This window comes from Corvus brachyrhynchos, unplaced genomic scaffold (assembly GCF_000691975.1).
Source record: "Corvus brachyrhynchos isolate BGI_N302 unplaced genomic scaffold, ASM69197v1 scaffold49, whole genome shotgun sequence".
NCBI lineage: Eukaryota > Metazoa > Chordata > Aves > Passeriformes > Corvidae > Corvus > Corvus brachyrhynchos.
In genome coordinates, this window is record NW_008240029.1 from 384,562 (window position 1) to 396,157 (window position 11,596).

The 11,596-nt window shown below is 41.9% G+C and overlaps 1 protein-coding gene across 12 annotated transcripts in view; it reads left to right on the forward strand.

The window, feature by feature from the left end:
* Window positions 1–11,596, forward strand: part of TNS3 (tensin 3) — a 218,104-nt gene that overhangs the window by 36,657 nt on the left and 169,851 nt on the right. For 9 of the 12 annotated variants that reach the window (XM_017743617.1, XM_017743619.1, XM_017743618.1 and 6 more), the window contains exon 1: window positions 1,775–1,906. The exons of 2 other annotated variants lie outside the window; for them this stretch is intronic. The gene's annotated coding sequence lies outside the window, so the exon portion shown is untranslated. Of the gene's footprint in view, window positions 1–1,774; window positions 1,907–11,596 lie in introns of those variants that run through there. One more of the 12 variants, XM_017743620.1, reaches the window with a different exon arrangement.

Sequence of the window (11,596 nt, forward strand, 5' to 3'; positions counted from 1 at the left end):
AAATGTAAAAGTTATTAAAAGTTTGGGCAGGCCAATGTCCGCAAAGTGAAGCCTGCCATTTGATGCTGAATAAAAAGTGAGTTTCAGAAAAACAGCCTACGATACGGTATTTTGCACCTAGAGATAGAGCAGGCTGCCATTTCTGATAAATGGGAGTCTGAGGTTTTCTTATGTTTATGGTAGTATGAGGGACTCTGCAGTGATAATGGTAATACACTTAATGCATGTAAGTGCCCCCTCACCCTTTTTCCCCACTTGATTTTGTAGTCTTCTGTATTGATGTATTTCACCATATAACTGTGCTTTTAAAGTTGCTATTTTTTTCACAGTTTAAGATTATAACTGGATTTGCATATTTAGGACTCGTTAACTTATGGAAAAGAGTATCGCTTTCTGTGCTTGATATATTAAGCCAGAATTTTCATAGACTGCAGGGTCTGTTGTAGTGATTTGCCAGCGATAGGAAATTAACATTGCCTTGCTTCACAGGGATTAGATGTCCACCTTTTTTTTTCTTTTGCTCCCTACCCCCCTCTCATCTTGCCCACCCCACCATGCTACAATCTAATTACTCTGCGGGTATAGACCTGTGTGATAACAGAATTGAGATAATGAATTGCTTGAGGCATAAAGTGGCAGATTGATATGCAGCAATCTAATGGACAGATGGGTTGACGCAGCCTCTTTCAGTGTATGTCCACTGAAAGGGATCTGAGAAAATTAAGCAGCCTCAGAGACAGAGGAAGGGAAGATGCTGTTACGTGTTTGTAGTTCTGTGAGCTGCACAGACACTCTCTTAGCTTTGGGGATGGCAGAAAGTGGATGTGAATCCATTCAGGAATGTATTTATTTGTGATTTGGGGAGTGAGAAAAAGAATGGTGGTGTTTGGAGAACAGTCTATGAGGTTTTATATATTCAGGAGAAACCTCTAAAGCTTACCTTTTTAAATTTAACTTTCTGTCTTGCAGTAATTTACTGAAAAAAGGAAACTTTGGTGACGATAACTTTTAAGCCTTAACCACAGAAACAAACAAAAAAAAAGCAGAGTAGAGGCCATCTTTTTTCCTCCTCATTTGGTCAAATCTATATGCTTGCAGGCAGAGTGAAAAGGTGATTGTAGACATATGATTTTACTTTCAATTAAAATGCTGTGTTATTGTTTTTCTTGAAGGAGAGCATTTTAGTTGGGGAAACTGTGGAATCCTGTGATGTGAGTTTGATCTCTTTTCAATACAAGGAAGAATGTACATTAGACCATACATAAAATTTTCAATGTACCATTGAACTGCCTTGTGTACCTTGCATACCATTTCTCAGACTCTATGCTTTGTAAGCACATTCTCATTGATCAATAGAAGAAGTGTATTTACAGCTGTCTTTTTAGTTGAAGTAAAATGGGTTGGCTTCCTTCTTCTGTAGGTCTTTTCTGTATCTGGTTTTTTTCTGCAGCTAGTACTACTGAAATTCTTTTGAGGAGATAAGGTAAAAAGAAATCACTAGTGTGTAATTTGACAAGGGATATTTATAAATATGTAATATTGCCTTGTTGGGTACCAGGGTCTCTGCTGAAATATTTTCTCTATCAGGGTTTCTTTGTGCCATATAAAGCACGTTGCACCTTTTATCTTTCGGCAGACAAATACTTCAGGTTTTTGCAAGTCTTCTTGGTTGCGAAAATAGAACATTTTTGTGTCCTAATCATCCTTATTCATCTTGATTAGTGCATTTTGGGGCTTTTTTTGTGCACTCAGGTTTCCGTATCTCTGTTCTAGTGATTCAGCAAGTTGCTGCAGTTGAAAGTGACGCAGAGGACACTTCCATCTGGCTTGCCACCTGTTCTCTGGAGGGGATGAGGAGGGCCCAGAGAGCTGCATGCTACATTCTGCACCTTTTTTCATGCTGCTGGTCAGTGTCTGGATACTGCTGTTGCTTCTTGTCTTTGCAGAAGTGGCTATATCCTCCATCTCCAGTCCTGTGGCTGTAGTAATGTCAGTAGCTCTATCCTCTGACATACTGAGGTTTTTTCCTGTTTCAGGGCCATGGCTGGGTTTGTAGTGGTTAGCAGAGATAGCTTGCTGCTGTTAGACAGGTAAGTCGGTAGTTTATCAGCATGGGGGTAATTGAGGGCAACCCACTGTGAAGAAGGGGGGTAAAATTGGTGTTGGAATCTGAGACTAGACCGTTGTGGTAAATAATCCAGTGTTCAGAGAGCCAAGAACAGACAGATACCATAGCACTGTGTTTGGGGTGTTCATCTGCAATCTGGAAGAAAAGGTGAGAAGGAGCTTGAAGGTGAGCCTTCCACATCAGAGAACAGTGTACTGGCTTAGAGGTCCTCCAGTCTTGCCTCTTTGGATGCTGTACATGCAGATTATCCCCTTTCTGCTTCAGTGCTTTAGTAAGAAGTGCAATTGCTGTAACAGGAGAGAGTGAGATGTGCTCAGGGCAGGCATTCCTAGCTGTTGGATGGATCCACAAGCTAATGGATTACTCCATTAGAGGTTTCTCCCAGAGGTGGGTGGTTTGTAACCCCTAGCTTTAGCAGTGTTAGGTTCTGTACCACATCGTGAGTGTACCACATCGTGAGCATCCTTGTTTTCTGCCTTTCATGGAGCTAGTGAAGAAGGAGACATGATCTGTATTCCACAGCCTGGTGTGACTTTTCTCCTAATGGCGAATGAGTTAGTCATGGAAATACAGCTTGTGTGCATGCAAGCTTTGTTTTGTCTGGTTTTAAAGATGAACGGGTGATAGTGACTTGTTAAGGGATACTTTTCTAACTGTCAGTATCCTGGAAATAGTAGCTATGAGAGCAAAGAATATCTTTGTGGGTATTGTGTACTTCTGGAAACATCTGATTTTCTGAAAATACATGCTAGGTTTTGTTTACCTGGTGGATCTGAACTTTTCTGTAGTGTTTGCAATTGAAATGTAATTTTTAACAAATTGTTGATATTGTACATCTGCCAGGTTATGGGTAATTTGATATTTTTAAATTTATTATATATACATGAAGAAACTTTAGCTGCCTGGATTTTGGTAACAAACTGTTCCCTCTGGCTTTGATGAATGAGTTGTTACCAGATTATAGCTAATAAACACATAGACTGTTGCAGTGGTCAAGAAATGAGAACCTAGGTCTATGGTTTGATAATTTGCTATTGATTTTAGTATGTAATCAATTTAATTTGTGTTGAAAAACCTCTGAAAACACTTCCTTTAAGAACACAAAGTATTTCACTAAGTTAGAAATAAGCCATTCCTGAGGCATGCTATCTTTTTTTTGCAGTCATTCAATTGTTCTTGCAGTTATCAGCCACACTCAGCCTTTAGGACTATTTCTATTTTCAGTTGAGATGGATTTGATTTGGAAAATCAAAAGTCAAGTACAGCCTGTTACTGCAGGTTCTGGGAAACGTGGCATTTCCAGTGGCAATTTCAATAGGTTAGGGTTAAGGTTAGGTTTAAGATCAAGCTCTGGGGGAAAATGTGGGTTTCTTTTTAGTAGTAGACTGGATTTTAAGTAATAAATGTTTAGATTAGTAGGTTTCAATTGAACCACTGAGATTGTTATCAGCCTGCTTCCTAAAATTCCTTTCTGTTTTGTCTGGTCTAGCCCCAGTATTGGATTTTTTTGAGCTGTAAGGTTATAAGCATCTAAAAAACTCTGCTACTCTATCTTAGCTGCTTTTGCTCTTTGAGTATGGTTTGTTGAAAGAAGAACTGTTTTTTAAATATCAGCAATATGCACATTTTAGAAGTGCATATTCAATCCATAAGTAAAATATAGGAAGTAAATACGGGCAAGTCTTACACACTTTCTTTATAAGTTATGACTGTGGAAAGAAATGACTAACAATTCTATAGTTGTTTTCAAAGGAGTTGCATGTTTTGTGCTTTTTGTAACCTTGCAGGTGTTCCCTGTCAGCAGATATGCAGCAGTGGCCTTGCTGCAGTTGATTCCAACTGTTCTGTGTTATTTAGGAGCTTTTTGGGTTCTGCAGTATTTTATGGATGCCAATATTCTTTTACTTGTCTAATTTCTTTCTGTCTTATATACTGTGGTTATGTAAAATATTTTGGTGCTGCCCTGCTGCTCCTTTGCCTGCCTGCCTGCCTGCCTGCCTTCCAGAAGTATATTTAAACGTGTAAGCTTGAATCTTATGTTAGGATTTGTCTGTCTATATTAAATTACTTATGTGTTTCAAGATGCTTAATGATGGGGCAGAGGAGGAAATAGATTTAATTCTGGCTTGACACTTAATATTCTTCCATAGAGTTCTTGCCTTTTGCAGCTTAAAAATTCTGCATTTCAGTCTAATATTTTGCTTTTACTTCTGTGCTGCTTTCTGTAATGTGCTTAATTTGTGATATTCTCTCCCCCCTGCCCCCACCCCCAGCCTTGGTAGCACTGGACTTTTCTCCAAGGAGTGGCTTTGGTGAAGCACAGTAGTTTTATTGTTAGGGTTGATAAAGTGCATCATGGGATTTATAGTTCCATCTAGGAAATGAACCTCTAGAGGAGTTATGTCAGAAGCCAGTTAAAACCCCATTCCCCAGGAAGTGCAAGAGTAGCGTGTCAAAATCTTTTAGCTCTTGCTTGGGAGTATTCTTTTGTTAAATACCTGCTCTCTCTGCTGTGCAAAGATACTTTGAAGAAAACTAATTATAAAAAATTGCAGTTTTAGCTTTTTATTTCTATGTCATTGAAACACTTTGACTGTTCCCTGTGTGTATACATGGTGTTACTCTATTTTATTTTGAAATGCAGATTCTCATTCTTCCCTGAAAAGATAATAGCTGTTCTCTTTGTATATTAGGGTCATAGAGTGTGTCAACAAACTGACCTTTTCTGAAAGCTGGAGACTAGTTAATGAGGCACTCCAGTTTTCATTATGGCCTGCAGGAGATGGCATACCACTTACCAAGAAAGAGGAAGTACAGAACAGTACTTCTGGGGAAAACCAGGACTTTAACATTGATTCACAGTCTAGTCTAAGACAATAGATTCAAAAAGGTCAATGATCATGTGGTACAAGATCACGTGTTGCTAGAAGGGACTGATAAATAATCAGAAGAATCTTTGAGAATTGTTTTCTAATGGCTTGTGCTCATTTGTGAAGAAGGCAACCAGTAGTTCAATGAATTGACACTGCATACAAAGACCCAGTTGTCCTGGTTAGCACCTTTATTTGTGTGCTTTGAAGCGAGACTACATTCCCAGCAGGTGTGAGATTTTGTGAAAACGTAGTTATTCTGCTTAATGCAGAAAATGTGGTTAGGCTGAGCTGGACTGAAATGTGAGTAAAATTATGTTGGTTTTGTACAGCCTGGTTTTTAGTAGCAAGGGAGCCATGGAGATGGCTTCTCTGAGAAGCTGCTAGAAGCTTCCACCATGTCCAGCAGAGGCAATCCCTGATGGGTCTGAAGATGGATATGCCACTGGCCAAAGATGGGCCATTTAGAGATGATGGTAATGTCTCTGTGGTAACATATTTAAGAAGAAAATCAAAACAAAGTGGGGGCACAGTTTTTTCCAGCTAGAGAAGAGGAGGAGGTGAGAGCATGTGATGGAAACAACATGGGGACACCAGGGTCAGTGGAGAAGGAGAGGCAGGAAGTGCTCCAGGTGCCAGAGCCAAGATTCCTTTGCAGGCTGTGGTGATGACCATGGCGAGGCAGGCTGTCCCCCTGCAGTCCATGGGGGTCCACGGGTATGCAGAGATCCACCCACAGCCTGTGAGGGAGGTGTCCATACTGGAGTGGGTGGATATGTAGAGGAGGCGGTGATCAAGAGGGGCCCCTTGCTTCCAAGCTGGAGCAGCCTGTCCTTGGAGGACTGCACCCCATGGAAGAGTGACCCATGCTGCAGCAGTTTTGGGAGGACCGCTGCTTGTGAGATTGGAACCATGCTGGAGGAGTTCATGGAGAACTGTCTCCTGTGGGAAGGGACCCCATGGCGTAGCAGGGGAAGAACTCCTCTCCCTGAGCAGTGGAAAAATCTCGGGTGATGACCTGACCAAACCCTCATGCCCTGTCTCCCTGTGCTGTTGGTGGGAAGGAGGGAGGTGTTGGGGGAAGAAGAGGTGTTTTTAAGGGCTTATTTTATTTCTCATTATCCTCCTCTGACTTTGTTAGTAATAAATTTACTTTGTACTTCTGAGTTGAGCCTGTTTTGCTCTTGGAGTGTTTTCTCCTGGTCCTTATCTCATCTCATGAACCCTTCGTTTAATTTTTTTCTCTCCTCTGCTCAGCTGTAGCAGGGGAGGGCAAGGGTTAGGTTCCTTCCTTTTTATAGATTTTTTGATTTGTTTTCATTTTGTTTTTAAAGAATGTGGTGATTAACATTTGGAGCACAGGACTGAAATATAAGCAAAGCAGACTTTGCTGCCACATGTTCTTGCTGTTCTGATTCATACTGAGATAGTCATCACTAACATAGCTTGAAAAGTAAAATGATATGAAGGAAAAGAGTTTGACACAGCTTCCTTGAATCCATTTTCTGTCTTTTGGGATTTGGTTACTGTTCCGACCGCTTGCAAAGCAACTTGAATTTCTCAGGTTGCATTCATTTGCATGGTGATGCCTGATGTTGCTTAACCAGGTGGAATTGTGCATCCTTGTGCTTAGAACAAGGCTGCGGGTGTTGCTGCTGTGGGAGAAGTCTTCAAGGAAATGGATGCTTCTTTTACAGTGCTTGTAGAGGGAGCATTGGCTGTATTAACATTTTTTGATTGTTCAGTTTACTTGCTTTCACTTATGCATCTGGGTGTTATGCAACTGGCTGCTGTTACAGTTATGTGTAGTGTTCTAAAGACCTGTAGAGCTGAGAAGGAAAAATATCTCAAAACAGCTGGAATGTTCGAGCAGGCATGTTTGTTCACTTCATTATACTTGAAGTGGTGAGAGAAATGAAGCATGCAAGCGGAGCAAATCAAGGTCTTCCTGTAAGTCATGAACCGTCTTAAGACAGTTCCCAAGAGTGGTCAGCTTGCTCCATTTATTTTTTAATGACACTAAATTGGGCACCAGTTTTATTTGTTTACTATGTCCATGAAATTTTCTGTACATGCTAATAGATTTGGGAATTTCCATTCAAATAACTGATGTACTGTATTCAGAATTGAAGTTTTCGTGTGCTTTCTGGAAGAGTGTTATGCTCACATGAAGATTGAGTGCAACCTCAGTGTGAGAGAGCTGATATAATGAAGTATTTCAGGTGTAGCTGGATCTATTAGCTAATGAAATGTGACAATTTCTGGAATGGTATACTCTTTACTACAGCGGAACTGATGAATGTAACATGGATGATAGGATAGATTTGCTTGTAAACTCACAGGAGCATTGCCTCCTTAATCTAGCCAATGTTCTTACATGGTGAGAATTTGCTGTATTTCTGTTACTCTAGCTCTAACTGATGCCTTTTCCTGGTCTTAAAATCAAGAGTCATACATGGTTAGAAGGGGAAAAGGGATTTTACCTTGGTATTTATTTTAAGGATCCTTAGGTGTACACGTCCCGGTCATATGCATTGAGATGCACCCCGCCAAGTCTATATCTGTGTCCCCCTCCCCCCCCACCATTGGGTATAACATTATAGGTTTTACTAATTAGCATATCTATCAAAGATTACCCAATGAGAGGCTCAAGTGAGCCCCCCTCCCCAAGGAACCTTCCCCTGGATGGTTCTATCTTGGTTTACAGAATGTGTTCCGGAGAGGACCTTGGGGTCTGGGGCACACTGATCCCTAGCTACGAAGCTTCTAAAATGTTTAGTCTCTTAGCTTGACAAACAAGTCTAAGAATGTAGGCAAAAAGCACTAGGAGTACAGAAGTTGTAAAATGGTATAACGGGTATAAAAGAAAAGGCAAAAATCTTCATGGCATCATAACCAACTGGAGCAACTACTAGGTATCCTATTTCTAACACCATTTCCGAAAAATGGGAATTTTGATTCTTCTGTAGGAATGAAACTAGACCATTTATGTTAACAATGAGATTCTTTAGACTTTTTTCGCAAGTATGTAGCTCTTTTGTCGATGGTTTAGCAGAGCAGAATCTCTTGTGAAGGCCTTCTCCAAATCGTGATAGTTTTCAGCTTGCCTTAAGAGAAAGAGGCAAAAGAGTTTGACATCTAAAGTATTGTGTAAAATGCACTTGAATCGTGTTGATGATTGAGACACAGACTCAGACCAGCAGGGAATCTGAATAGTTTATTCAAAGAAACGAGCTGGTCTCTACACTTTTTCAAGGCACAGTATTTCCTTACATGGCAATTCTCACTATGTGACCTATCCTGTGTTGCCACATCAGCAACACACTTCCTAAATGTCCTTCTATGGGGTGATCACTCGCTGTTCACCCGTCTATCAGCTCCTGGCAGCCTCCTCTCCGTAGGGGGCTGCCGTGTGACACCTCCTCCCCCCAGGGTCTGGGGGGGACAAGCTCCTTTGTGCTGCCATGTGCTTCTTTGTGCTGCCACGTGCCTCTGCAGGCAGGTCCTACAGCCCACAACTCAACTATATCCCATCTCTTCCTACAATTCCCTCTTTTTTGTTTTATACAAACAAGAATCATGAAACAAAACACTTCTAACATTAGAACATGTTTGGCCCACTGCCCGAACCAAATAAGCTCCATTCCTCACAAAAGAAGTATTTTTCCTGTGAACAGGGGGATAGATGAAAACACCCAATAACTAGTCCTATGTATGAAGACAGTGATTAAACAGATTGAACTTAAACAGCATAAAGTTGTCTAAAACTTTTACCATCACCCACAGTCTGCAGTTGCGGGGAGGTCCTATTTCATAGTGAAGACTTGGAGAGTCTTTCCCAGGCAAGACTTCCAAGTTTACTTTGAAAGAGGGTTCAGCTTTTATAAGATCAAATCAACAATTCAAAGTGACTTGATTATGCCTTTAGGGCAGAAACACCTGGGTCTGATGGTATAATCCTCAGTCAGCCAGGGCTAGGGCTTGGCCAGAGCCTCAAGCCTTGACTGAGAGGGTTTCCCTAAAATACCTACAAAATTGCCTAAAAACTTTATTAATATCAGTTAGGAATATGACTTCAGAAGAGTTTATGTTCCCCACAAGCTGATTATGAGGCTGGAGTAGTATCCAAGGCTGGTTGGACCACTCTTGCACTGGAATCTGTGGAAACACAAGCATATCTTTGCCCCCAGGTTATCAACGGAAAGGGGCCTTCTCATTTTCCACTTTCAAGATTCCTACCAAATACCTCAGCTTTTCCTAAGTGAGCCTGTGATCATTCTGAATGCGATTGAAAAATTAAGAACATATAAAGCTTTTTGCAGTCTTTTATGAGGGGTATACCCCATCTTTGCACCCCCTTTTTTTGTTTTAATGGTATGGACTTGAGAGTGCTATGGGCCCATTCTGCATGCTCACCTGTATGGGCAGAAGCAAAAATATATGTGGAAAGGTTATCAATCATAACAAGAACATATTTCAACTTACCAAATTCTGGAAAATGTGTAACATAACATGCAGTTTTCTTACTATGAACAGTAAAACAGTACATCAAATAGAACAACAAGCACTCAGAGCAAAAATAAGCAAAGTGCCCAGGAAGAGCGCGCAGGCACCAGCAGCCCCGACAATTCCAACACGGGAGCGACCAAAAGAGAGAGCAAAGACACAGCGAGACAGAAAACAGCAGCTACTCGGAAAAAGGAAAAGATCATAGTAACTAAGATATTAGGGATAGTAAAATGGTGTAATGTTAAGCAAAATTATGGTTTTATAACAACGTGTGACAACCAGCAAGACGTATTCGTGCATAGAACTGCTATTAAAAAGAATAACCCTGAAAAATGCATCCCAAGCTTGGGAGATGGAGAGGTAGTGGAATTCAAAATTACACGAGGTAGAAAAGGGTTACAAGCATCGCAGGTCACTGGGCCTGATGGTGTTTCTGTAAAAGGCAGTATATATGCAAAAAATCGTAGTCATATTAGACAATATCTCCATTGTAAGCCCCCCCTACAGTCTCCCTTTCCTAATCCCACCTTTCCCTTTTACCCTATGTCCTATTACCCCCAGTGTATTCCTAATCCGTTTTTTCACCCATGGTTTCCCTCACAAAACCATGCTTTTGCCAATTGTTTCCCCAAAAATCCCTTTCCAATGCCGAGTGGGGGATGAAAAGGGGGAGGGAAGAAGTTAAACCCTCTCCTGCCTCAGTTTCCCCACAAAGCATGCTCAGAGAGTCCTGTCTCCCTTCTGTCAGCCCTAAGATGTTCCACAGAATCTGATTGGACATTTAAAGACTCAGGAGGGTGGCCTGTTTTGTTTTGAAACTGTTCTTGTTATGTTTATCCAGTTGTTTTCATTCTCCTTTTATTAAAATAAAACGGGTGAGGTGTTGGGGTCCCTCCCCTGCCGTGTAGCCCTGGGAGAGGGGCCCTGAGGGCACAGACACGGGGTTTCCCTGCCCCTGCTCAGCCTTGTTCCCATTGGTTGGTTTGTGTTCCCTGCGCGGGCAGAAGGACCCTTGGTCCCGTGACTGGAACAGTTCCTGGGCAGAGCTCCGGCCATGCGGCTGGAGAAATAAACATCTCTGAAACATCTAGCAAGAATCTGTCTGTCCATATATATTTCCTTTCCACGGGACTCCTGCTTTGATATATGCGTGTTGCAGTATCCCCACTGCAACATTCAACTGCTTAAATACTTCACCATTTCACAGAATGTATGTAAGTCCAGGCTCTGGACATTACAATTATAATAACATTAACTCTCTAAGTGGTTTCAAAAGGTAACAAGCCCCGATTCAGAAGTTGCTGCAGAATGAGAGGTTTTTATGGTCTTTCATTTCAGTGGTAACCTTTTCTACATCAAGGAAGCAGCAATGTGGGAGCTGTTCTTCCAGTTTCTTCAAGTAGGAAAAGAGTACTTTGAAAAAACATATCAGTTAATTTCTGTTTGAAAAGAGCTTAAAAATCGGAATTATTATCCATCACAAAAAGCAATCAAAACAATGGGGGGGGGGTCATAAGGTGCTACGGTAAAAAAGCAATCTTTACGATAGGGTCCAGGATTGTGGCAACATTTTGAATAAGGAAAACAGGAGAGTTTTATGGACCAGCTGCAAGAGTGACATGCCTAGCCCGCAGCTGCTCCCGCACAAGCTGGTGCAAATGCTGCAGCTCTCCTACCCCCGAGGAAGGGGCCATCGGTCCACTCAGTTCTTTTCTCCAGCATGGCATCAGCTCATGAGGGTCTGCAGCAGATGCGAGCCCTGGCTGTAGTGGTGTGGGTCGGGCGGCGGCGCGGGTTGGGCGGCTTGCAGAGGTCTGTCGGCCCATCTTCTCACTTCCCACATGCAGAGAGCCACGATTGCTCTGCCAGATCCGCTGTGTCACTGGCACAGTGTTCGCTGCCTTTTCCTGTCTCTGCAATGTGCTCGCCTTTAGCGGGGGGGGTGGTCCCAGGTGCAGGAGAGCCAGCCTGAGACACGACACGAACACCGATACTATTTGAGCATCGTGCTCCAGTTTTATTGTTTACCTACACCAAGTTATACTTTGCAAAGTTCACGCCCCTTTCCCACAAGAAAGCCTCTAAGCAG